This window comes from Aulonocara sp. 'chitande type north' Nkhata Bay, linkage group LG14 (assembly GCF_057382095.1).
Source record: "Aulonocara sp. 'chitande type north' Nkhata Bay isolate Kocher_YH1m ecotype deep benthic linkage group LG14, A_spYH_male_GT1.1, whole genome shotgun sequence".
Taxonomy (NCBI): domain Eukaryota; kingdom Metazoa; phylum Chordata; class Actinopteri; order Cichliformes; family Cichlidae; genus Aulonocara; species Aulonocara sp. 'chitande type north' Nkhata Bay.
In genome coordinates, this window is record NC_141357.1 from 27,439,275 (window position 1) to 27,465,826 (window position 26,552).

General features: G+C 41.3%; 1 protein-coding gene and 1 long non-coding RNA gene across 5 annotated transcripts in view; one reads left to right on the forward strand and one right to left on the reverse strand.

Annotated features, from left to right (window-relative positions):
* Positions 1–26,552, forward strand: part of esamb (endothelial cell adhesion molecule b) — a 63,819-nt gene that overhangs the window by 18,072 nt on the left and 19,195 nt on the right. The window lies entirely within an intron of this gene.
* On the reverse strand, positions 4,006–5,480 carry LOC147314807 (uncharacterized). Its single transcript, XR_015124529.1, has 2 exons — positions 5,263–5,480; positions 4,006–5,173 (listed from the first exon to the last, which is right to left on the reverse strand). It is a non-coding gene; the product is annotated as an uncharacterized LOC147314807 (long non-coding RNA).

Below are 26,552 nucleotides of genomic sequence, written 5' to 3' on the forward strand. Positions count from 1 at the left end.
ATCCCACTTCATGCACAGCTCTCTCTCTTTCTCTCTCTCTCTCTCTCTCTCAGTGTACTTCAAGAACAGTTTCCCGTCTAAAAATCTGTTTTCTGCATTAGTCGCTTGCTTGTTAAGCACAAGTCTACAGTTGTTTACAGCGCTGTCGGACGCTGTTGTTTTTCCTTTTACTTACTTCCGAAAAGAAGTAAGTAAAACATAAGGCAAAGCCAGTGGAGAGCCACGAGTCACGTCCCCTCAGGTCTGGGTGGGAATTAATTGCAGTCTCTTTCTGAACAATTTCATACAGGCAACCTTTGATAAAAGTGAATCGGAATCGAATCGATTCTAGAAATCAGTGATGACACCCAGCCCTATTCATCTCAGAGAGCAGAGCTGCGTGGCTGTTTTGTGCACTTTGCTGCTGAGTTCTGCGTGCGGAGGTTGTTGAACTTAAATTTAATTGCATGAGTGGCAATGAATACCAACAACTGTGAAATTTAATTATTTCCTCATGATTATGTTCTATCTTGTGCACAGTTTTTGGCATGAACATAATAATGCTATAGTTGAGATTTCCTTGCCTTATAAGCACTTACTTATAAAAACTGCTTATTGCTGACATACCATTAGACCTGAACACATTTTTACTATGATAACCCCAAAACTCTCTTGTAAACTGTTTTGTAAATATAGCTGTCGTGACTTTTATTGTACTTACAGCTTGTTGAAAATAAGCCTTCAAACTAAAGAAGATAAAAGGTTATTTTCCGCATCTGTTTTTAGCTTTTTGGCTTTGTGCTATTAGAGCGGCGTCACCTTGAAACGCACACCCTCTTTTTGTATCATTTAAAGATGACTGAAAACAAAGCAGGGATTAACAGCTCCTTTTAAGAGCTTGTGAGAATAATTGTGAGCCGCTACAAATAATTTCCTCACAGAGATGCATTTATATTCTATGTTCAGGCAAAAAAAAGCAATTTATTAGCTCTAAAATAACACTGCTCTGTTTTCACACAGCCTTGACTCATATGCAATTTGTGATAAATCAATGGTGCCAGCCGAAACATTTCCTGGTTTTGTGGCATTTACGGCTTTATTTCATTATTCATCTATTCCTCCCCGCACTGAAAAGTGACTAATTACCCAAAAGACGAACAAAATACGGACAGAAGTCCTGCTGGAGTTTTCTTTGAAATCTTCTAGTGGAGATGACCGCCGTGCATTTTGATCTTCTAATCAGCGCACTTGTACATCTTCACTGCCTCCAAATGAGAACATTAGTGTGACGGCTGCAGTCACAGAAGTAGAGCTACAGCATTAAAGGACATTCAGCTTTCAAAGCATTTCTATATTGAAGACATGGAACTTAAAAAGAAAGTTGTGGAACGTAACATTTTGTAGTTAAACTTTATTATCATTTTGTTCAAGAGGGTCAAGAGTTCATCATTATTTACTGACTCATATATATATATATATATATATATATATATATATATATATATTAGGGGTGCAACGATACACAAAATTCACGATTCGGTTCGATACTTTGGTGTCACGGTTCGATATTTTTTCGATACAAAAAAATGTTCATGCATTTTTAATTTGTCATTTATTAAAATTATAAATATATATTTTAACTCAAAAGTACAGTTTTTAAATTTAACCCTAACCCTTGTGCGTGTTTTTTATTTTGACAGCGAATGCGCACCTGCGGACCACTTATGTGCAGCCCTGGTTATTTAGCTCATCATATTGCAGCCACAGAAGTTCTTTTGTCCATGAAACCATAAAGCTGCACTTTCTTTTTGCCTTATAGTCTGATTTATCATAACTTCTCCGTTTTGTGGTAAGCTTTTCTTTGGCTGTCACTTCTTCACCCTGACCTGTCTTATTTGGCTCAGCAGAACTGAAATGCTTTTACACATGCACTCACATAAGCTCAGCGATTCTCTGCGCGATCAACCTCTCACATGTTTAAGCTTGCTGCGGGAGATTTCACTTGTCATGTTTGCACAGTAAGCTAACGATTAATAAGACGATGTCAGAGGAATTGGTGCACAAATTATCATCACTCACAGATCAGTGCTGTCGCTCTCTATACACAGTTCGCACGATTGCAAAGTGAAAGCAAAAAAACAAGCGCAAATTCAAACGCGACTTCAATATGTCACATATTGACAGTGGCTCACCGATGCCAATGACATAATTACCCAGCTACATTTCTGAAAGAATGCAAAAGCATTGACATATATTTTTCCTACAATAGCCCGACGGGCAGGGCAGAGACAGATTTTGGTAGCCCGACTGGAAAGATCGCTAGCTCCGGGACGTCGGGCTAGCGATATTGCGAGCCCTGTATCTGATTGAGGAATCACTCAACTTTGGAAAAGAGAGTTTATTACAGAGAAATGGCTCTTTCCAAAATAAAAGCTATACTATCCGCTTCTTCTGGGTTATATTCTCAGCAGCATAAGGAGAATCATGTGCTAACAGCTGTCTAAATGACTCGGCTAAAGTTAGTAGCATGCTTGTTGTTTTTGTCTTTGCACTAGGATGATGTCGGTGTAAATGTGCAGTCATATTCGTTGTGTTCCCACTAGTGCTTTCAGGTTAATCTCGTTGAAATGACCTTAACGCCACAACACGGCAAATCTCCGTTAACGAGCTACCGCGGATCGCTCCGTGCATGGGGCTAGACGGCTAACACGTTAACGAGCTAACTGCGCTAACACACTAGTTCACACCAATGTAATTGAGCATTGCATGGCACATCCAACATACTGTTTTACTTTAGTCCATGACTCGCTTACCTTCAGGGTCATACGTCACATGAAAACCAAAATAATTCCAAACGCCAGATCTGAATGAGGTTCAACTTGCCTGTTGCAAGGAGAGCTTAACTTCTGTCTCGCTAGCTTGCCCTGCGCTCTTCCTTCTGACTATGCTGTCTGTGTTGAGCGCTCAGTGGATCTGCGCTCGACAGTGCAGCCTAGGCGGAGTAGTCGAACACAGATTCACTGAGCGCTCAACACAGACAGCATCGCCAGAAGGAAAATTGATCAAATAAATTACAAATGTTGTATTGTTCGATACATATGCGTACCGAACCGAAAGCACTGTATCGAACGGTTCAATATCGATACACCCCTAATAAATAAATATAAATATATATATATATATATATATATATATATTAAAATGTAATAAAAGGCTAAATAATTTGTTACATTCTCAGCCTAGGGATAACCTAGACATATAATGCTCTAAGCAAGGAAGGGTCAGCAACACAAGACTAACGAAAAAAAAGGTCCTAGTGTTCCCTGCTGTTCTCTAATCGAAAACAAAAGGTAAACAAAAGACAGTACACTAACCTATGCTCCAATCCAACAAAGAAGAGGAAAAAGGTTACATCAGAACAGGCTTCTAACTCTTTATTACCTGCTGCAGCTCTCAATACATACAGTGGATAATTATTCACAATTTCTAATTACTAAACTATTTACAATGATACAAGGAGTACAAATGAAATCACACTATTCATTAAGGACTCTCAGTCACACCTCACGTTCATTCAAAATCATCATGCATTCCCTTCTTTTGCTTTCCATCCGTCCGTTTTCTTAACCCCTTACCCAAATAAGGATCGTGATGGAAATCAGAAATAAACAGGCTCCAAGGTGTATTTTTATATTATTTAGTCAAGACAGAATAAAGTCTGTGAGTGTCTGATGATCTGATGACAAAGAAATGGAAACTCTTAACCTTTAAAACATGCTTATCACATTTACAGCATGTCTGCAGTTCATCAGTGATAAAAGTAGGTCTAGTAAAGGATACCACAGAAGCTATAAATCAGATTCTTCTCCCTAAAAGCTCACACAGAATTTGCAGCTGTGAAAAAGGTGTAGCCAAGTACAGGATAGGGTAGGGGAAATTAAAGTAAGATGGAGAGAATGGGCCAATAGCTAGATTCGCAGGAGGGATAAAGGGAGTTGCGTGGAGAAGAATGACTGGAGCCACAGGTAAAGTTGCTATGAATTGTATTAAACTATTTAGCAACAATTTAACAGCATTTTATGAACAGGAATGAAAACATAAAATAAAATACAGTGACAGCAATAATAATAACAGTCAGAATCCTATCTGAGCTCAGATATGTCAGTCTTGCCGGCTTAATAGTCAGTGTTCAGTCAAGTCAAATCCAACAGGTCAAAAGTTTGTGATTGGTGCGATTTCGTCCTACCGCACTGTTGCAATTGTTCGTGAGAGAAGAGCAACCTGCCCTTCTGGGCCAACTCAGAATGGCTGTGGTTCGGTTCGGTTCAAAGGGAAAGGCTCGCCATCTTCCTCGTCAGGAAGAGATCCAGGTCTCACGATCCCATAAAAAAACCTAGCCTGTAAACAACAGGACTATTACTAATTCAGTTCACACTCTAATGATATACATGGCCATATGTAAATAATGTAAGTGCTATAACAAAACAAGCACAAAACATTAATTCTAATTTCTAACTATAGTCTATACAGTGCATCTTAATCATGAATGCAATCTTTAAATCACAATCAGCTTATTCTATCGTCAAGGTGCACATTTCTATCAGAAATCAGAAATAAACCATAAACTATGGTAGATTGGTTTTTTACAGTATTGCCCTTTAACTGAATTACAGGAGCATTGCTTTACACTGCATAGCAATGAAGCAATATATTATTTACACTCAATGTACAGAATAAAATTACCAAAAGAATATACAAAAACCCACAGGCTGTAGTTTTACAGTATGTGGTAACGTATCAGCACAGTAAGAATACACACTGACATCTATCCAGTGCCGCTCGAGCATCAAATGTAACAAAATAAAGTAGATTCATGACCTTTAAGATCAACATTAACTTATTCCATCATCTAATTTTAGTGCATTTAATATTCAACAAGTAATACTAGAACATCATCAGCACACAAGCTGAGTGCTCAAAATGGCTGAACTCAGTGAGAAACCCCGTGTGTTCTCCCACAGTGAAAACGTGGTCAGCTACAGCTATGAGCATTAGGCTAGTTAGCTTTTCAATTAGCCTGATTCGCCCAGTCCCAGTTTAACTCACCAGCACACTTCTAATGTTCAACTCTCAGAGAGGATCTTGTTCAACTCTCAGAGAAGATCTTGTCCACTTCATCCGCTCCCGCGCAGATCTACAACATTGAAATCGGGCCATTATATTCCCTGTTAACTTCTTGTTAGCTTTTTAGCTTCAAGGTTAGCTTAACAGCTTCTGACTCACCGCGATGGTTTCAAGGTCCGAAATGTTCACAATAAATCAGGTCCGTTTCTCCAAGGTCCATGCAGATCTCCGGTATGGATATTTGCTCAATTTATCAAGTTAATAGTTATTTTCCAGCGAAAAGCTTGGCGGTGAAAATCAGTGATGGTCTCGTGCACCTCCGTCTCTCTCTGTGTCTGAGCACGTGACGGTACAGAGCAAGGGAAGGCGGGGCTTGTTCCTTCCTAACCAGTAGGGGTGTTAAATATACTCTTTGGGTTTTATTCTTATATTTATAGTATTTATCTTTTATTATTGATTTATTTTTGATCAACTCAGTGATTAACAGAGTAATGATAAATCCCAATTAACAATAACATGTTGTAGTGCATTACTGAGTCGTGTAAACTCACTGGGTTACAAAGGTTTAGCTGCAAATGTTACGGTTACACAAACAACAAAGAAGACTGCTACATATAAGCAAATTACACGTGTAGACCATTCTACAATGATGATGCTGGAGAGGCATTAGAATAGAATAGAATAGAATTCAACTTTATTGTCATTGCACATGTCACAAGTACAAGGAAACAAAATGCAGTTTGCATCCATCCAGAAAGTGCTTTAGCCATAATATAGATATATTACAGAAATGGGTCTGTTATAGGTATGAGGGTACAAAATATGGGTCTATTATGGGTATGTTGCAATGTGCACGGTATGAAGGTATGTTATGAATATGCTATAAGTATGTACAGGCTGTAGTGAGTGTACAAGCTATGTACAGGATATAAATTTGAAAACTATACAGAAATATGAACTATGCAAGCTATAAACAGTTGTAAACAGTTGTAGAATTATGATTATCATATTGTACAGAATGATTCTTTATACAGAATTATACAGTAGTGCAGTTAAGATAAGTGAAATATGTGAATAATTTCTGAGTAACTTTGTACTTTCTTCAGAGATAATATGCATGTACCTTCCCATACCATAGTCAGTAACTAAAACCCAAGTTAGCAGTGGCGACCGCTTGGAAAAAAAAGAAGCAGTCGAAAGTACCTTAGTTATCTCTTAGAGAAGCTAATGTGAAGAATGCAGCTACATAGTTAGCTAATGTATTTATTGAAGTTTGTTAAACCTCTGTTTTTGTTGTTTTTATTTTCAGCAGAACAAAATTACGTTGTAAAAAAAGTTAGAAGTGAAGTTGTGTGACAGCATCATTTTCTCAGAAAAACATTGTTGATGAGTTTATGGTCTCAGTCTCTAGTTTTCAGTCATATTAAATATGTTTTTAAAAATCTAGCATTAGGGGGGCTTAGTTTGTAATTGACAAGTACATTTTCTATTAACCAATGGGCTACATCCAGTTTATGGGCTTCCATCGTTTATATGCAGTCTATGCACGATAACTTTATATTTTTATGAAATATGCACATTTCCACTATACTTCAAATTTCACACTGTAAAAATGTTTTTGGTCACATTCTCAGAAATACAGAAATTTCTGCTCATGCTTTTTGTCCCACACTATTGAATTTTTTGTCATGGAAGTTGTAGGTTTTCAGTTCAGCGTCTTGTGAAAACTAATTTCTGAGTTCCATAATCTGTTGATGATGCATCCCATAACACTTCAGCTTTTGTTGTCGTTGTTGGTTTTTGTAGCACATGGAATCAACATGGAGGAAAATTCACATAAGACAAGGTCAGTGGAGAGCCACGAGTCACGTCCCCTCAGGTGTGGGTGGGAATTAATTGCAGTCTCTTTCTGGACAATTTCATACAGGCAACCTTTGATAAAAGAGATTGAAATGTGTTAATACCTGGTGTAAAAGCAATTATGCTGTGTTATACAGAAAAATAGAGCGATATTGTGCCATGCAATATTGATTTCTCTCCATCTTTTACAGAAAAAGATTATCGATCTGTGCATAATCTTACAGGAGTCAGTGCCTCTCCTTTTCTCCTTTTTCTACTATAATTGACTCTCAATTCAAAGGAGAGTGTTCATGCATGCTACAATGTGTCTTTTGTGTACAACTTTTGTCAATCCCATCTCCCTCCCTGCTAAAGCCAGCTTGGCCTGATAATAAGATTAGAGTGTGGAGAGGCAGCTTAGTGACCTGGTCTAAGAAACAGTGATTGATTATCTGTAAAGCTGCTGCAGAAAGGCAAGGCTGGGAAAGGGGTCTCAGAGCAGAGGGTGGACGTGAGGCTGCGGAGGTGAAAGGGCAACAAGTGCTATTCATATAGCACTGCACGAATGTGTCCAAAAAACCAGTATCAGAGGTTTTGCATAAAAAAAGAACGGTAACTTAACATATTTTAAGGTCAAAGGTATTTTAAGGTCATTTTAAGGCAAAGTGGCAGGAACACATAACTCTAGAAACAGTGGGTCAGACTTTTTGTAAAAGAAATGATGTAATACAGGACTTCTTCCACCATTCATCTTCTCCTCTGTGATTATTCACCTGCATGAATACAACAAAGTAAAGGCTTCAGTATGTTATAGTAGTTTTGGGTTTCTGACAGTTGTGCATTTTGTTAAAATAATACAGGAATATAGTGGTTAGCACTGTCATCTACCAACAAGCAGGTCCTGGTTTCAAATCCACTGATCTGTGTGGAGTTTGCATGTTCGCTCTGGGTACTCTGGTTCCCTCCCACAGGGGTTAGGTCAGTGGGCAATTCTAAATTGATCCTGAGTGTGAACGTTTCTTTCTCCTGATGTGTTGACCCTCTAACACATTGCCAACCTGTCCGGGTTGTACCCTGCTTGTCTCCCTATGATACCATGGAGGGACAGTCTTCACCTCCATGTGACACTGAGTTGATAAGGAGAAGAAAATAAATGATATATATAATATACTCACAAAGTTTGGGTTGAGGAAATGCATGCCGTGAATGCTACTGAAAATCATTTTAAAACCAAACACAGATAAAGTACATGCAGGAGATCATGGTCTCTGTATTCACACTTAAATCTATACAAAATGCCTAAAAAGTCTAACTCTTGACATTAAAACACAATGAAAGGAGGCAGGATGCCCCATGGACACTTACTGGGTGACGCATAGTAGACACATCCAGCTGAGAGGAGGCGTCTGGGGCCAAAAGCCAGAAATGTATCCTGCTCTCTTTCTGCATTTCTGCATCACACTTGTTGAGGTATGACAGAGGAACTGAATCCTGTTTCACTATACATTACAATTTAGGTGCACTTTACAATAATTTCACCAGTTTTGATTTAATCCTCACATTTGAATGAATGCCAGCTGGCATGTACTGAGGCACCAGCTTTTTATTTATCAACTTTGTTTCAGCGAAAAGCAAAGAAGCTCAGGAGGATTACACAAACACCACAATAAATCTCTTTCATGTCTTTGACCATAACACAGAGACACCACACCGAGAATCTCAAGGGAGCAACTGTTCTCCATCTAATCCCAAAAAAGGAGGGAGCACACGTACAAAAGCACAGTTTATAATGCATTCACAGCCAGACCCCCGAGAGGCTTTAAAAGCTTCTCTCGCTTAATCTATCATGTCAGGGTGTGGGGGCCATCGAATCCTTTTCACTTTGATATAATCCAAGCTGATTACAGTCCTCTCACCTCCCTTAAATTACTGCTGTTCTTAATTGTGTTGAGTGCAAGTCGACGTCGACTTTGCCTCCGTGTTGTGTACTGTCTTTTTTCTATGTGTGTGCAAAAAATCATTTAATTCTCCTGGAAATAGAAAGGCTGAGGTTATGGCTGAATTATAATGTCTACCATGCTGCAGCAATTTTTCTGTGCGTGTGTGCTTATGGATCTATTTGTGATTTTCTGTGGATCTGTTGGTGGTTGAAATAAAAGCCTTTTTCAGGTCTTTGAATTTAATCACTCAGTATGTCCTGCTGTCACACGCTGGTAATCTTTCTGTGTCGGTAATCTGCACTTCAGATTGCTGTCAAATTAAAGGACATGTGAAGACTTGACAATCTTGGACTATTCACCCCTAGCAGTCTGCTGAATGTTTGCTAACCAGCTGACTGACTTTAAGGAAATAGTGAAAAAACAGTTCTCCAGAAGTTGATTCTGTTCATCTGGACGTAGCGTTTTGTGGGAGAAACGTTTCGTCACTCATCCAAGTGACTTCTTCAGTCTCAGCTGACTGCAGGTTTCCCCAATCTTATAAACAGTACATTTGCATAATGACTGAAATCAGCCCACTGAAGGAACAATGGGCTGGGAGGACAGTTCCTTAATCGTAATTATGCAAATTCTCATGACCATTGATCAGCAACCACTGACCAAAACCTACTGATCAAAGACCACTGATCAATGGCCGTGAGTACCATTCACAGAGAGTTGGGGAATGGCTGCAATCACAGCATTGTAAGATGGCAAAAGATCTACCCTTAGGCCCCCTCCTCGATTCAGAGATGGTCTTTCCCTTTTCACGTAAATGGCCTCCTCAAACCAGCGTTCCTCCCTGTCCAGGATGTGTACATCCTCATCCTTGAAAGAGTGTCCACTGGCTTGTAGGTGTAAATAGACTGCAGAGTCCTGGCCTGACGAGGTAGCTCTTCTGTGTTGTGCCATCCGCTTCGCCAGAGGTTGTTTGGTTTTCCCGATGTATAAATCCTGGCAATCCTCCTGGCACTTAACAGCGTACACTATGTTACTCTGTTTGTGTCGGGGGACCCGATCCTTGGGGTGGACCAATTTTTGGCGCAGCGTGTTTTGGGGTTTAAAAGCCACAGAGACCCGGTGTTTAGAAAAAATGTGTCTCAACTGCTCCGATACTCCTGACACATATGGGATCACTACAGGTTTTTGCTTGGGCAGCGGTTGTTCTGCAGTCAGCTGAGACTGAAGAAGTCACTTGGATGAGCGACGAAACGTTTCTCCCACAAAACGCTACGTCCAGATGAACAGAATCAACTTTTGGAGATTTACTTTCCTGGATGATTGAGAACGCATCAAGATGAAAAAACAGTTGTCTTAAGCCATAGCTGATATCATGACACAGCTATTTTGTCTTATTGTTTATTTGGCTTCAAAAACCAATATTTAAAAAAACGACAAAACCAGTGTTTAGCTTTGTGCATTTATTGGCTTAAAAAAGGCTGCCAGCAGTACAAAAAAAAAGATTATCAGTGTCATGGTCCCAGGACCTAGCATTTTGAGTTTGGGGATATTTTCCATTTTGTTGTGGTCTCATGAGTCTTTGTTCTGAATCAAGAGATGATTCTACTTCAAACATTGTACTGTTTAGTCTTGAGTTAGTTTTTTCCAAGTGCCTCTTAGGTCTCTATCTATGTTTGTGGTTCATGGTTTCTTGTGTGATATTGTTAGTTCCCTTTGTGTCCTAGTTTTGTCTCTGTCTTGTTCTGAGCATCTCCTGTGGAAGTCAGTCCTGTCTTATTTCTTCTAAATCTCTTAGCCCATGTCTTAGTCCTGGTCTCATTGTTTGTTACTTCCTGTTTTATTTTGATAGGCCCTTGTCTTTGTGTGTTTTTAGTTTTGCTTTCCCTTAGTTAGTTTGTCAGATTTCATTCAGCTTTGTTCCCTGGTGTTTCTCATCTCCTTACTTTACTGGTGTATAAATATTATCTGAGTCTTCCTTTGTTCTCCATTCTCCTGTGTTTTCTAGGAAGAATTTTGAGTTTGGATTGACCTGACCTGCTTATCTTTGTATTTTTGTTAGTCTGCAAAAAAGCTATTTAGAGTTTTACTTGGTGCTTTTGGAGTTTAACTCTGCCAGCCACATAGCCAATGTGACAGCCGGTTAATTGAGGGATTAATAATTAATCAAAGACACCTTTTGGGCTCTTTGTATGGTAATTGCCTGAGTTAATGTGGCCTGAAGCAGGCAGCTAGTGAAAAAAAGCAACATAAATCTACAATAGCGTGCAAAAAAGTCAAAAGCCACCCCTCATTTCTGTATATTTTGTTAGGAAAATGGGAAATAGGTGTTGTAGATTTTTTTTCTGTTCTCAAATATTTAAGAACACACTGGACATCATGCTGAGCTCTGAAAAATTCTTAGCTAATAGCTCTTTGGGAATCACTTTGTTGGTGCAAAAATACAATTATATCTGTAAAACTATGTTATCTTTGACATTTTTCATAGATTCAACTAAGGAAATGGGAATTAGTGATTTTTGTAACATGCTGCTGGAAACAAAGTGCTTAAAGATATTTAAAATCGGTTCTTTATTAAGTTATGTACACACCAGAGACAACACTAGTTCATCCCTAGAGTTATGCGTTTTGCATGCTTGAATGAGTCATCCCATATGGAAAAGAAATAGTAAAAACCTATATGTGATTACTCATGAAAGTGGCCACTTTCTCATTACTTTCATACATTGTTTTAGTAAGTATCCAAAACATACAAGTTTCATTATATAATTTTTCAAGGGATCTTATATCTGTTTTCACTCTTATATGCTTTTCATACAAGTTTCACACAAGACAGATACAAACTTTATAAGATTTATATATATCTTTTCCATATGGGATAGGTCAGCCTTAAGTGGCTAAACAAACAAACAAAAAAATTGCCCTAAATAAGGTCAAGCATAAGGACTGGAGTGTGTTAACTCTCATTCAACCACAGGCTCCGGGTTTAACATGACAGCATCTTTACCAGCAGCAGGGCTGCTCTCCCATTACTGACCCTGCACTTAGGCCATTCCTTGAAGAGAAAATGTCTCTACGGGGATCAATACTGTGTCACATTAGTACAGTAATGCACAGCAGGGAAGTAAAGCAAGATTTGAATTAGCTGTACAAATTACAGGGGCCAAGGTAATTGTGCCTGTGATTGATGAGGATGTCAAACAGATGATAATGAGTCACGTCACACGGCAGTACTGCCTGCAATACCCTGTGAACTCAAACAACTGACTATAATATTTTATTTTTATGTTATGAAAGCACTGTTTCTGAGAAGTATTGTTCCCACTCAAGTAAAGACTGTTCTTAATTACATTTCAAGGAAACCACATTTTCCTCTCCTGTGAAATACTTAAGGAGGTAGATGGGGTGGAGAATACTGGGGGTAGAGAATTCACTTAAAACAATTGTTGTACACTACAATTGATGAATAACAAGATATTTAGCTGTAAATTAGACACTGATGGACATTACCATTGGTATGACTGGCTAATGTACTTTCATGTTCTATCCAAGTTCTATCCAAGTTCTTGCTGAGGAAGCTGAGGCAGTAGACCAGGTCATCTACTAATTAACAGGTTGGTGGTTCCATCCCTGGCTGCTCCAGTCTGCATGCCAAAGTATCCTTGGGCAAAATACTGAACCTATTGTTGCTCTTTCATGTGTTCATCAGAGCGCGAATGTTAGATAGAAAAGCACTTAGGCATAGAAAACAAAGCTTGTCTGAATGTGTGTGAATGGGGAAATGAGGCATGTTGTATAAAGCGCTTTGAGTGCTCCAGTAGAATAGAACAGCACTATATAAGGACCAATCCATTTATCAAATTGCTGTATCTCTTTGTAGGCAGACTGTGCCACACTGCACAGCCATTCACAGTATACTGGTAATGCTGCTTTGTTGGGCTATTTTAAACATAGCACTAGAAGGGATATTATTCACAGCATTTTCACTCAGAAATCAAGAGTTTTATATTCTTAAGCTTCATTTTTCATTTGGACAGGTCCAGGTACAGAACAAATTGCTTTGTTTTAGGAACAGATCAGGTTTTAGGTTAATATAGGTCTTTTCACAACATTTACCCCTTTTTTAGCTTTCTGTTACCAGGTAATGAGTCTAATATGATTGATTGCTCAAAATTATGAGAGAACAGAATGAAAGACAAAAAACTTTGCTCGTGTTAGTTAGATTAGAGTCTTTTCCTGTTGCTACTCTCACCTTTGGCCAGACCCTTCAGCGATTCTGTAGGTGAACATGTGGGTAGGTGGGCGAAAGTGTCAGCTGTATTCATCTGCATAATTCAGACAGTTGGATATGTATGGAAAGGGATGATGCCCAACAGGGTCATCACTACCGACCATCTGATCCTGTCTCTTCTTGATGCCTGTCTCTTTGAAGCTTTATATAATGATTTCATTATATATTCAAGTCCAGTTCGTTGTTAAAAGCTACAGACTTTATACACACTTTTGTTGTGAAATAATAAACTACTTCAAACTTTGACTCATGTGTGCTCTACGGGAATGCATGAAGTGATTTATATTACCTATCTCCTAGATACATGTTAAAATAGCATGCTATAATTAGGATTTTTTAAAATATAGATTCAGCCTATGTAATGGCATGTCCATCAGGTGTTAATTATTGATCACTTCATTTATATGCTTAAGGTAAAGATAGACATTGAGATATAGGGCGTATTAGCATATTTCAAATGGGACTTTTATCCTCAAAAGGATAGTTGTGTGGTGTGATAGTTTAGCGATTTTACAGAGGTTGGATTTTTTTATTAAAGGTTTCGTATGATATGAAATTACTTTCATTTTTTCCACCAAATGTACAGGTCAAAACTGAAATAAATAATATTTGCATAGTATTGATGGATCAAAGAAATGTTTTCCCAGCTTCCCAGTTTTAGAGAGCTTAATTGGCTTTAGCTCATTTTATGTGGCACAACTGTTTTGGTCACTACAGTACACTACATGGTACCTACAAAGAACTAAGATTAGTATTTAGAAAATGAATATAGCAGTTCACTATAATGATCTAAAGAGCCAGAGCTAAAATAAGCGAGAATACTGGACTTTGGTTTGTCAGATTTTCAGACATAATGCCATAAACTGTGTGTGGAGCAGGCAGGATTGGACCGAAAAGCAGACTCGCCAGGCAGGATTTAACACAAGAACTCAGATTTATGGCTGGACTGTCAAAGAAATGCAAAACTAATCTAAACTGTGAAGCTTGAAACCTGAACTAACACATAGAAATACACAGTTAGGAATGAGGGAGAACACGACACTGGACTGAGGGAATCCCTGAACATGGAACGAAGACCTTCACAATAAAACAGGAAATGAAGGAATGCAAGAATCACAGGGAATGAACACAGAGGATGAATACAGACGAGGAATACAGGCAGGCACACACTATAAATACACAGAGGGACACTGGGAAATCACACACAGGTGGGAGACACAGCTGGACCTGATTAACCTGACGAGACAGGGGAACACTAACACCAGGGGCCAACAGAGGGAGCACAAGCCCAGAAACCCAGTATCCAAAACCCCAAAATACAAACCATCCCAAAACAGTCCACAAATAATAATAATAATAATAACAACATCAATAAATACACTAAACACAAAATCACTGAGTCACGGACCATGACAGTTACTCATTCAAACTAGTCCAGAAAACTACAAGGTTCATTGACATCTGCAGATACGTGGTCGTACATTGATTGAGGGAGCGCTTGGTTTGCTTTTGCTTTTGCTTTGTCTTCTTTTGGTGGCGTGCATATTTTCAGTGTCACTCGATCATCTTCACTTGTGGGAAGCTGAAATTGTTATTGCGATTAATATGAATTGTGCGACCCTTGTCTGCAAAGACTTGGCAGTTACTCACCGAGTGGCAGTAAAACATGAAAAAGTGCAATGCAAACAGGAAACAAAGACTGTTTGCCTTCAAAGTAAGAGTTGCACCTTTTGAAACCTTATGGTGGAAGTGGTACGACATTTTAAAAAAACTTGTGTTGAACTTTTTCAAATTTCACTAGCGTTTGGTTGTAGTTAACCACTTTTTGGAGATAAGTTTACATCTTTCATGCAAACAACAGTGAATTCAGCAATCTACTATCAACAAAAGGAGGATTCTGGTGCAGTACCTTCTTTGTGGCTGATTTCACCTAGCAACAGAAAACAACCACTTGCCAGTCGGCTTTTTTCCTTAGCAACTGAAGATTGACAGTGAGTTGCCAACTGGTCTCTAGGCCTGTGTGGCTGATAGCCACAACATTTGTTAAATGCGTGCTTTACACGTCTGTTAAAGGCACATATTAAAGGCAGAAGATGTGAAGGCAGATGTGGTCTGTGCATCAGTTAAAAGGCTCCATCCTGCTGATCACATTGATTAGGAACTTCAAAGTCACATATATCGATTGGATTGCACTTCAAAAAAAACCCTGTGGTTAAGATTTGACACTTGCCCTAAGTCTGTCTGGTAAAAGTTGAATTCAGGACATCTTTTTTTCTGTTTATACCATGGCCTTCTGAGTCTTAAATCCTGCTTTCAGGTTGACATCTTAAAATCTGGGAGAATTTTAAACACAGACCTTTGGTGTCTGGGGTCTCTGAGGAACCACTGTAGCATAGGCTTATTATGCTTTGTCAAGAAATTCTGTGATCATTACTAACTGTAAACCTGTAATAACCTGTAAATACATCAGCTACATCTATAAGTGACCATATTGACACATCTGTATTTAAGCTGATACGAAGAGATTCATCTAAATAGTGTTAGTGCTAAAAAACTCAAACTGTTCCTTAATAAACAGACACGAGAAAGACGACTGTTCCAGTCTCCAGAAAGTGAAAGCAGCATCTAATTTACTTCTCACCCTGCACGTCCTCCTGTGATGAACTTGTGAGGCATCTGATGTTGTATACAGATTATGAGCCTCATCCTGTAATTCCTCTCAGCCGAGTGCTCAGTGGAAATCTGAAATCAGATCACTCAGCTTCTTAATTACAGTCTGACTGCATTAAGCCCTCCCCGTGTCCCACAGGCAGTAAAGTGGCAAGAGGGGGCCTTAGCCGTCATGTTCGACCCTGGACTTGTTCAGCAGAGGCCCTTTCAGCCCTCACCCTGTCACTCTTGTCAGCACAGCTCGCCTTGTGCATGGTAACACATGACAGATCTGGGAGATAGAACAGCCAAGCCTCACCCTGCTGCCACACTAATGGTTTATAAATATCTTCTTCAAAGAGCCGAGATGGTGTGAGGGGTAGCATGGTGGTTATGGGCTCTGTTGTGGTGTAACATTGCAGACCCATTTAAGCTCTCAGCTTGCCTTTCATTCCCTGCCACGAGGACCCAAGAGCTGGCTGGAAGAGGGGTTAGGAAGTGCACTGCGGGACTCGAGATGGACAGCTGGGATGAAAAGGCTTCTGGCTGGCATCCGCTAATTCAAATCAGACAAACCAAGTCACCACAACAGCTACTGTGGTCATATTCAGCTAATTTTTTTACCAGTTTGGAACATTTATACAAGTGATACATTAATGCCAACATGTACAGATGTTACCCTTTTTTTTCAGTTCAACTTGCATAAGTCACAGAAGTTGTCCTACAATAGAAGTCTTTGTTTTCCCACATAAACACCTATATCCCCTGTGTGAGCGGTATTTGCATGTGATCAAAGCCTCAGCCCACTGCACCCTCCTTCTTTCTCTGACTATAGAAAACTGTTCCTCTGCTTCCCAGTTTCTTGTATTGCGCTGTGTTCACAAAAAAGAGCATTGCGGTTAAATTTTCTGTATGTCAGGGCTGTAAGAAGACATGTAGGGCTTTCAGGATAAGAGTCAAAGGACAAAAAGCCAAGCGTGTGCAACGGTTCTCTGACTGACCTGTTGTTACACTCCTTAAGAGAGGAGGGGAAAGAAGAGAAGTAGTACGGTGAAAATTTACTGATCTCTATTTAGTTTTCACTGATGCGAGCTTTGTGAATAATGATTATTATCAAAGGTTGTAATGGTAGTAATCTCATTTTAGATGATTTAAGCGTACAATATATCACGCAGCGTTTGCCTCAGTGCTTTAGAGGCAACTGATCCTCGTATTTACCTTTGTGTTGGCAGAATGCAGTGTCAGAGAGGACATGAAGGGTCATGGCTCTCCGGTTTTTATTGCTTCTCATGTTTATGTTTAAAGGAGTCTTTTTTCAACTGATACTGACACCCACTGGCTACGTTATTACGTACAGCTTGCTACACTAAATGGATCAAATTCCTTGGCCAACTACACATTACACCTACAGGAGCTTTTTAAAGTTTTTGTGCTGACGTTAATGCCAGAGCAGGTTTGGAACTCGGCAGTTACTGAGTCAAAAGTTAAAATAGAAAAAGTCATTAATAGAAATCATAACGCCACAGATGTCTTTTACCCCGTCGAGTCAATTACCAGCCAAACTGGGAAACATACAAGTATGACAGTGTGGTGGCGGGAATATAGTTACGTAGGTTTTTCTTGATAACCATAATGAGAAATGATCCAGAGCCACATTCTTTGAATTAAGAACATATTTAAAAATGGTATGTAAAAATCTGTGACTTGTTGAACTCGGGTCTGCCATAAGTTGTAGAATGACTGATGCTCCACCGCCTGTCACTCTAATGTCATAACGCAGACTTTTCGTCCCTCTTAAAAGTGGAAAATAGCGCTCAATAATTTGGATTAAAATAAACGTAACTGTGGTTTTTCTGACTGATTTAAATTTACAATTTAATCTTTTAAAGTCAAACCCAGTTTAATCCTCAGTTCAACAGCTTTACATGAGATGGCGCATACCACAAGATAACATAAAAAGATGGTGATAATCACTTAAACTTTAACTTAACATTAGGTTGGGTTAAAGTTAACCAGAAAACTTTAATACCATTTTAACTCTTTGGTCAGCCTGGCAGTTAGCTTAGCTTAGCCTAGCCTAGCTTAGCTTCCGCCTGCTTTAAATATATGGTTAATGCTCTAATTACAGTGGATACTTTAATCATAGTGGACAGTATTATTTCTGTGTACATGGGCCACAATCAGTATGTAGAGGTTTCTCATGTGATATCATGTGGAATTTGTTCGAGAACTAGTTAGGAAAAACCAGAAACCTCGCTAAGTGAAAGTGATAGCAAAGCGCACACTGCATCAAAATCCTTCTTTTCATTGTTTTGGTCACTATCAGATTGTTGTGGTTGCCTGATTATCAGAAACAGAAAACATAGGCCTTAAGTAAAAGCCCTGCAGCGCTGTAGCCAACAAAAAGTGCAGCATTTCCTTTTAAGGTACCTAGTCTCTGTTTCTGGTTTTCATCATACTTTTCAAAGTTTCACTCAAAGTAGAGGATGCAGTTATTGTTGGCTACCAAAGCAATTGCAAAAAGGTTTTCCTGATCCAGTGGGGGCAGTTTGACCAGTTTGGTTGCCAGATTGTGACAGACTGGTTTCTAGGCCTGTGTTAATGTTTACTTTCACCTGAATATTTCCACATTCACTCAAACTAAATTTAGTCCAGTGGGAAACAATGCTGCATGTTCTCAGCTGCCACCTTTCTAATGTGAGTGGGCCGCTGCTTCTGCTACGACCTCAAGGTGATACTGTAAAAACAGTCTTCAGTTTTGCATGTGTGTGTGTATATTTGTGTGTGTGCATGACTACACATGTGTCTGCTTTTGCATGTGAGAGTAAAACGACTTTGCTGTGAGAACCAGAGGGAGGTTGTGGGAGTTGGGAGCCATGTGTGCGAGGAGAATCAATTTAAACACAATCAAAAGTTAAGAGGGATTAAAGCTACTGTGATGAGATAGCACACTCAAAATGGTTTAAAATAGCTGCAGAGATTACACTAATGTAATCCAATTTAAAGGAGCCTTCCCCAAATATTTATTATTGAAGCACCATCTGCTTGAAGCCTGTAGGGTCAGTCCAGTATGCAGTTTTACACCAACAAGGCTATTTTGTTGTCCTACATTCCTGCTGGTCCTGTCTGTCAAAAGACAAAATCAGAGAATAACCCATTTTTTTCTGGCTCCGCTTTAATCTTTGTTCATGTTTGTCCTTGTTTGACTTTTAAAAAAAAATCTGGAAAATCACTTTGCAATGGCTTTCTCACTTGCTGAACTTCTCGATAAAAGTAAAGCTCAAGGTCATTGAGATCTGTTAATCAGCCAGTGTGATGAAAGATTGTAATGAGCAAAATGAGTCTGGTGTTTTTAATTATTTATGTTCAGACCAGCTGTGAGTGCAAACATATGATCTCCATTTTAATTAAACATGTGGCGTAAAATATATCACGCTATACATTGGGAAATGATGGAAATTTGTCAGCTGTCACTGATTTTTTCATGTGGCTTTTGATTAAGATACTTGTGTTTGTTTATTCCCCAAAACATGATTTTTAAGCAGTTTTCCAGAAGGTTTTGCTTGGTATATTATTAGTATAATATATGTACAGTAACATAAAACTGCATACATAAAAATGAAAGACTCATTTTAATCTTGTTTTCTCTTTTCAGGTAGTATCAGGTATAAAAGGAGTTGTTATTATGTATTTTTCTGTTTCTGAGAAACACCTGTGGTTATATCACCTCCACTATGGCAAATCTGAGTAACACACACAATGTCACGGTCTGGCTGGCAGACCGTGGGGATGTGGGGAAGGAGGACCCAGGCGCGGAGCTCAAAGTTCAAGCAGTGTGTTTATTTACAGAGTGGAACAAAAACAACAATAAATCCCCGTGTTCTCCCAGACTCCCGTGTCGTGTCTCTGCGTGAATAGTTCGTGTCTCTGTGCTCTCCGCTCCCGTGTCAGCACCCCCCGGTGCTCCCTGCTCTTCGTGCCTTCCACGCTCCTCCTGCGGGAAACAATAGACGCAGCCGTCAGGACACAAATAACCGCGGGCATACACTTACACACATTAACTCAATTCAATGGGACGACTAACGTGGAGTCTCAAGGAAATGATCCCGCGTCGGTGGGAGCTCCAACTCTCTCCTAAGTAGCTCCCCCGACGAGGCCTGATCAGCAGCAGGTGTGTGACTTCGGGTGTGGCCAGTCCTTCCGCAGGGCCACACCCCTCAGGCCTGCAGGTGGCTGAGCTCCATCCTCCAAGCATACCCGCAGACACACACACACACACACACACTCACATCTACAAGCATGGAGAAGAGCAGCAGCAACACCAAAATACATATAATAATAATCATATAATTCATAACTGCTCAGGGATCCTGGGTTGCTCAGACCCAGGACCCTGACACACAAACAGTCTTTGAGATGTTTAGTCAACTGGCTTTTGGTGTCTTACAGTTGTCCTTTTCAGCTGAGTGTATAGAGAAGGTCTACTGACTAAGATCTTGTTGACTCTTCACTGTGGGTATAAATAAAATAGGAATATGACTCTTGAAGACTTTCCAAACGCTGTTCTGGATTAAATTCTGAAAATTACTGAAAGTCACTTCACAGATTTCAAACTAACCATATTACAGCCGCTCCTTTTCAGATAATCATTTGTGGGAGAATGATGGCAATATGTATCACATAATATAATAAGAAATTATAATGGAATTTGGACACTTCCCTTAGATTACTGTATACACTCACTAGACACTTATTACTATGCCTTACTAGTATCAGGTTGGGCCCCTTTTGCCGTATAATTCTCCATAGAGCTGTGTGGTGTGAATAAGGCACGGCGGGACCACGGGTTGTTGCTTTGAGCCATTTTTATTTGCGCCAGCTGCAGCTCACAGGCTGGCAGCCGCACATCACACCACAACACAATCCTCCACCAACCCATGAGTCCCCATGTTTTAACAGGCGGGTGTGATTGCGGATGCCATGGAGGTGCGTCCGCACGGCACCACCGACCACGCCTCACCACAGGGCTGTGTGTCTCTTCCGGGGGCCGGCCACACCTCCAGTGGTGGCAGCGACGCTGGTCCGGAGGCCGGCCACCTGACAAGCCGGCACGACCCTGCAGACACAGTCGTGAGCCCCTGCTCTCGGGCGGCTGGACCAGCATCCGTTGCTCCGGGGCAGTCCGTGCCTCAACCTCGCACCCGGATCGAGCAGGCTCCACTGGCGCGGGGACCTCCGTCTCCCCACATGGTTCTTCCACCGCTCCCAGCTGGAGCGGACCCTCGTACACCTCCATCTCTGGCTGGAGCGGCTCCTCCACCTCCAGCGGGCACGGACCCTCTGGCACCTTGTCCACCACTGGCTGGAGCGGCGCCTCCACTGCTCCTGACCCGCTCCCGTCCCCGTGTTTTAACAGGCGGGCATGATTGCGGATGCCGTGCAGGTGCGTCCGTACGGCACCACCGACCACGCCTCACCACAAGCAGATTCAACCATGTGCTGGAGACATTCCTCAGATTTTGGTCCATATTGACATGACAGCATCACACAGTTACTGCAGATCTCCTGTTCCCAAAGTAACTCTATTGGATTGAGATCTGGTGACTGTGGAGGCCGTTTGAGTACAGTGAACTCATTATCATGTTCAGTACACCACTTGGAGATGATTTGAGCTTTGTGACATACTATGTTATCTTGCTGGAAGCAGCCATCAGAAGATGAATAGGTATGCTGTGGTGTTTAAAAAATGCCCAGTTGATATGACGGGGCCATAACTGTACCAATAAAGCATCCCTAGCATCCTCTTTGGCCACACTAGTCATCTGCATGCCTTCTATTGGCAACTGTCAAGCCTTTGAGTCGCCGAGCAGCTGAATAGGGGAATAATGTTGACACGCTCGCTGTTTAAAACGTTAGTCAAAGTTCTCCTTTATTTGTTATCAAATCCTTAAAATCCGTAGAAAAACAGTGATCAAAAACATTCCAAGCTTGAGCGGTCAGCAAAAGTCGACTTCCCCCATCACCCACTCATTCACAAAATTTCCCTCGGGCCGTGAACAGGTGATATAGCAATCACTATTACTGACACCACGTGACCCAAAACTACGCCTATCCACAACACCTTCTATTGGATTCAATCCAGTCAATCTTTGGATGGACTGAAGTGGCCTTCGTCTTTTCCTCCTGCCTGGCAGCTCCGTCTTCAACATCCTTTGTCTCATAAATCCATTATTTCTCCTCTGCACATGTCCAAACTTTCTCACCCTTGCCTCTGTAACTTGTCTCCCAACTGCTCAACTTGAGCTGTCCTTCTGATGTACTCATTTTTAGTCCTGTCCATGCCGATCATTCCCAGTGGAAATCTTAACATCTTCAACTCTTCCATCTCCAGCTCAGCCTCCTGTTTTTTCCATTTGTTTTTTATCACCGCCGTATCTAAACCATACATCACAGCAGGTCTCACTACTATCTTGTAAACCTTCCCTTTCATTCCTGGTTCTCTCAGTCTGTCACAAATCACTCTTGACATTCATCTCCACCCACACCTCTCTGCCTGCACTCTCTTCTTCACCTCTCTTATACACTTGTCTCTCACTTAGGATGCTTGACCCCAGGTCTTTAAAATCATCCACCTTCTTTGCCTCCCACCTCTCCCAATTTCATTTATTCACTTGCCTCCTCTTCATTTACATACATGAAGTGCTCGCAGATTCAGCACCATATGACCTTCGATTTTCTGTTTTGTGTTGCTTCAGGGCATTTTCAGTGGTTTTATGGTTTTAATGAATGTAAATGAAAGAAACAACAGATTAAACTAAATATGTAAGAAGGTCAGTGGTTCTGACTGACTCCTCCAGTTTTCTATAGATAAGAGTTGTACACATTAAATAGGTGGTTTAAAAATGTGCTTGTGTGAGTTGGTGAATGTAACCTACAGCATAAAAGCTCGTTGAATGGTTAATAACATTGGAATAGTGATTAAAAAAGGTCATGAAAATGTGAGATTGTGTTTACCGTCTAATTAAAATTCAAATATATTGTTTGTTAGGTCATTTTACAGCTAAAGCCCCGCTCTGCTGTTTTGATTATGAAAAAAGGGGGGGGAAGAGGTGGAAATCAAGAGTTAATATCAGCCTCAGCTAAACCTTTAGCTCCAGAGAGAGACTCACATGAGGGAAAGACATGGGTGGAAGCAGAGATTACGCGGAGAGATAGAGTAAGGCTGGTTAAAGAGGATCAGTTTATCTTCACACAGGCCTACATGGCTACCTGAGGGCTTGGAGGTGGAAGGCGGGGGGGCGACTTTTAATCCTTCATTTGATCATAACACAGCAAAACTAGGTTTGGATGCCCTGTTAGACATGCTAATTACACATATCTGAGTAAGTGAGGCACTAGTTTGTGTATTTTTAGACACTTGCCGAGGCTGCTTTTTCAACATTTCATTTTTATATAAGTCTGTGATTACTTACTTACTGCGTTGCATCTGTTTACAGTTATTTATTCATCTGCTGGGACTTAAATTTAGCTGCTCTGGCGAAATGATGGTTTCCACTGGGGTTTTAGCTACCATCAGAGGATCTCTGGTTTCATATGAAAGTGCTTCCCCCTATGGACGACTGTCGGTACTACAGGAAACACATTTGGTCTCCTAATTGTGCTCCAGCTCCAGCATGCGTGATATGGTTGACTGGGCTTGTTGTTCTATTCTGTTTTGTTAGTACAGTTTCGTTGCCATCTGAAATGCTTTTGCAGCTGAGAATCCACCAAGATGCCCCTCAGGAAAAATAATAATATTATATATTTTTTTAAATGTTGTTTATTCATAAAGGAAAGAATCCTATTAGCAGAATCAAAGCGTGGCTAGGCTGAACAATAGCCTTTAGGAAAATATAATTAGGGCAAGGTTAGCTGAGGCTACCTAGTCTCATTTCCTCCAGTATCCTCTTTTATTAGTAGCTTTTCCAGATTTTTTACCTCTGGTGAGGGATTTAAGTTGATTTATATCCATATCCACATGTTGAACAGCCTTTGTATCTGAGTCTACTGACATACACATACAGACAAACACACACACACATACGCACATACACACACACAGACTCATCCCAGATGGAGACAGGCACGGATTAGTGAAGATTTTACTTCATTTAATAAACAATTGAATGACACAGTTCTGAGGATAAACCTGCTCAAAGAAGCACAAGAATAGTCTGGACTTAGAAGACTACAGGTTATTATCGCGCTTCATCACAAAATCTCCGTGTATCATTCAGAAATGCTGTTTGCATGCACTGCTTCTGCAAGCTCTCTGCAGAAATTCATAGCGAAAAGCGACCTGCAGAAAAAAGCTGGTCCTCTCTAATTGGGCCTTTTGTACACGCTGTATTTTGATCAGCATACACTGAGCATGTGACCATTTAGAGAAGTCGGAGATACGCCACACAGCTGCATCACAAACAAGACCATTTATGCAATAATATTACACAATTGTTGCAGCATGTACATATTGCTTTATTGATGGGCATGACAGTAAAGACGATAGCTGGTGGAAATGAAATAAGATAAGATAAGATAAGATAGAACTTTATTAATCCCTCGGGTGGGTTCCTCTGGGAAATTCGACTTCCAAAAAGCACAGCAACGACCGAAGTTACAGTTACAGAATTGTTATATATATATATAAACACCCAGCACGCCCCTGCGGGCGGTTTATCCTTCAAGCTCGGGTCCTCTACCAGAGGCCTGGGAGCTTGAGGGTCCTGCGCAGTATCTTAGCTGTTCCCAGGACTGCGCTCTTCTGGACAGAGATCTCCGATGTTTTTCCCGGGATCTGCTGGAGCCACTCGCCTAGCTTGGGAGTCACCGCACCTAGTGCTCCGATTACCACGGGGACCACCGTTACCTTCACCCTCCACATCCTCTCGAGCTCTTCTCTGAGCCCTTGGTATTTCTCCAGCTTCTCGTGTTCCTTCTTCCTGATATTGCTGTCATTCGGAACCGCTACATCGATCACTACGGCCGTCTTCTTCTGTTTGTCTACCACCACTATGTCCGGTTGGTTAGCCACCACCATTTTGTCCGTCTGTATCTGGAAGTCCCACAGGATCTTAGCTCGGTCATTCTCCACCACCCTTGGGGGCATCTCCCATTTTGACCTCGGGACTTCTAGGTTATACTCGGCACAGATGTTCCTGTACACTATGCCGGCCACTTGGTTATGGCGTTCCATGTATGCCTTGCCTGCTAGCATCTTGCACCCTGCTGTTATGTGCTGGATAGTCTCTGGGGCATCTTTACACAGCCTGCACCTGGGGTCTTGCCTGGTGTGATAGACCCCAGCCTCTATGGATCTTGTACTCAGAGCTTGTTCTTGTGCTGCCATGATTAGTGCCTCTGTGCTGTCTTTCAGTCCAGCTTTGTCCAGCCACTGGTAGGATTTCTGGATATCAGCCACCTCCTCTATCTGCTGGTGGTACATACCGTGCAGGGGCCTGTCCTTCCATGATGGTTCCTCATCTCCCTCCTCTTTCTTGGGTTTCTGCTGCCTGAGGTATTCACTGAGCACTCGGTCAGTTGGGGCCATCTTCCCAATGTATTCTTGGATGTTCCTTGTCTCATCCTGGACTGTGGTGCTGACACTCACCAGTCCCCGGCCCCCTTCCTTCCGCTTAGCGTACAGCCTCAGGGTGCTGGACTTGGGGTGAAACCCTCCATGCATGGTCAGGAGCTTTCTTGTCTTTATGTCAGTGGCTTCTATCTCCTCCTTTGGCCAGCTTATTACCCCAGCAGGGTACCTGATCACGGGCAGGGCGTATGTGTTGATGGCCCGGATCTTGTTCTTACCATTCAGCTGACTCCTCAGGACTTGCCTGACCCTCTGCAGGTACTTGGTGGTTGCAGCCTTTCTAGCGGCCTCTTCATGGTTCCCATTTGCCTGCGGGATCCCCAGGTACTTGTAACTGTCCTCTATGTCTGCAATGTTGCCTTCTGGTAGTTCAATCCCCTCAGTTCTGACTACCTTCCCTCTCTTTGTTACCATCCGACTACACTTCTCCAGTCCGAACGACATTCCAATGTCATTGCTGTATAGTATGAAGAGTTGGACAGCACCAGGGCCCGACATGGTTCACGCCTACTGGCTGAAGAAGCTGACTGCACTCCACGAGCGTCTGGCAGCACAAATGAACCAGCTGCTAGTTAACGAAAGACACCCGGAATGGCTAACTGAAGGCCGGACGGTCCTGATCCCCAAGGACCCCAAGAAGGGACCGGTCCCCTCCAACTACCGACCAATAACCTGCCTCAGTACTACATGGAAGCTCCTGTCAGGCATCATATCGGCTAAGATGAACAGGCACATGGGTCAATACATGAGCGGGACACAGAAAGGAATTGGCAAGAATACCAGAGGTGCAAAACACCAGCTACTGGTAGATAGAACAATCAGCCGAGACTGCAAGACCAGACTGACCAACCTGTGCACTGCCTGGATTGATTACAAGAAGGCCTATGACTCAATGCCCCACAGCTGGATACTGGAATGCTTAGAATTGTACAAGATCAATGGGACCCTAAGAGCCTTCATCAGGAACTCAATGGGGATGTGGCGTACAACACTAGAGGCCAACTCCAAGCCCATAGCACAAGTTACCATCAAGTGCGGGATCTACCAAGGAGATGCTCTGTCCCCACTGCTGTTCTGCATAGGCCTGAACCCCCTCAGTGAGATCATT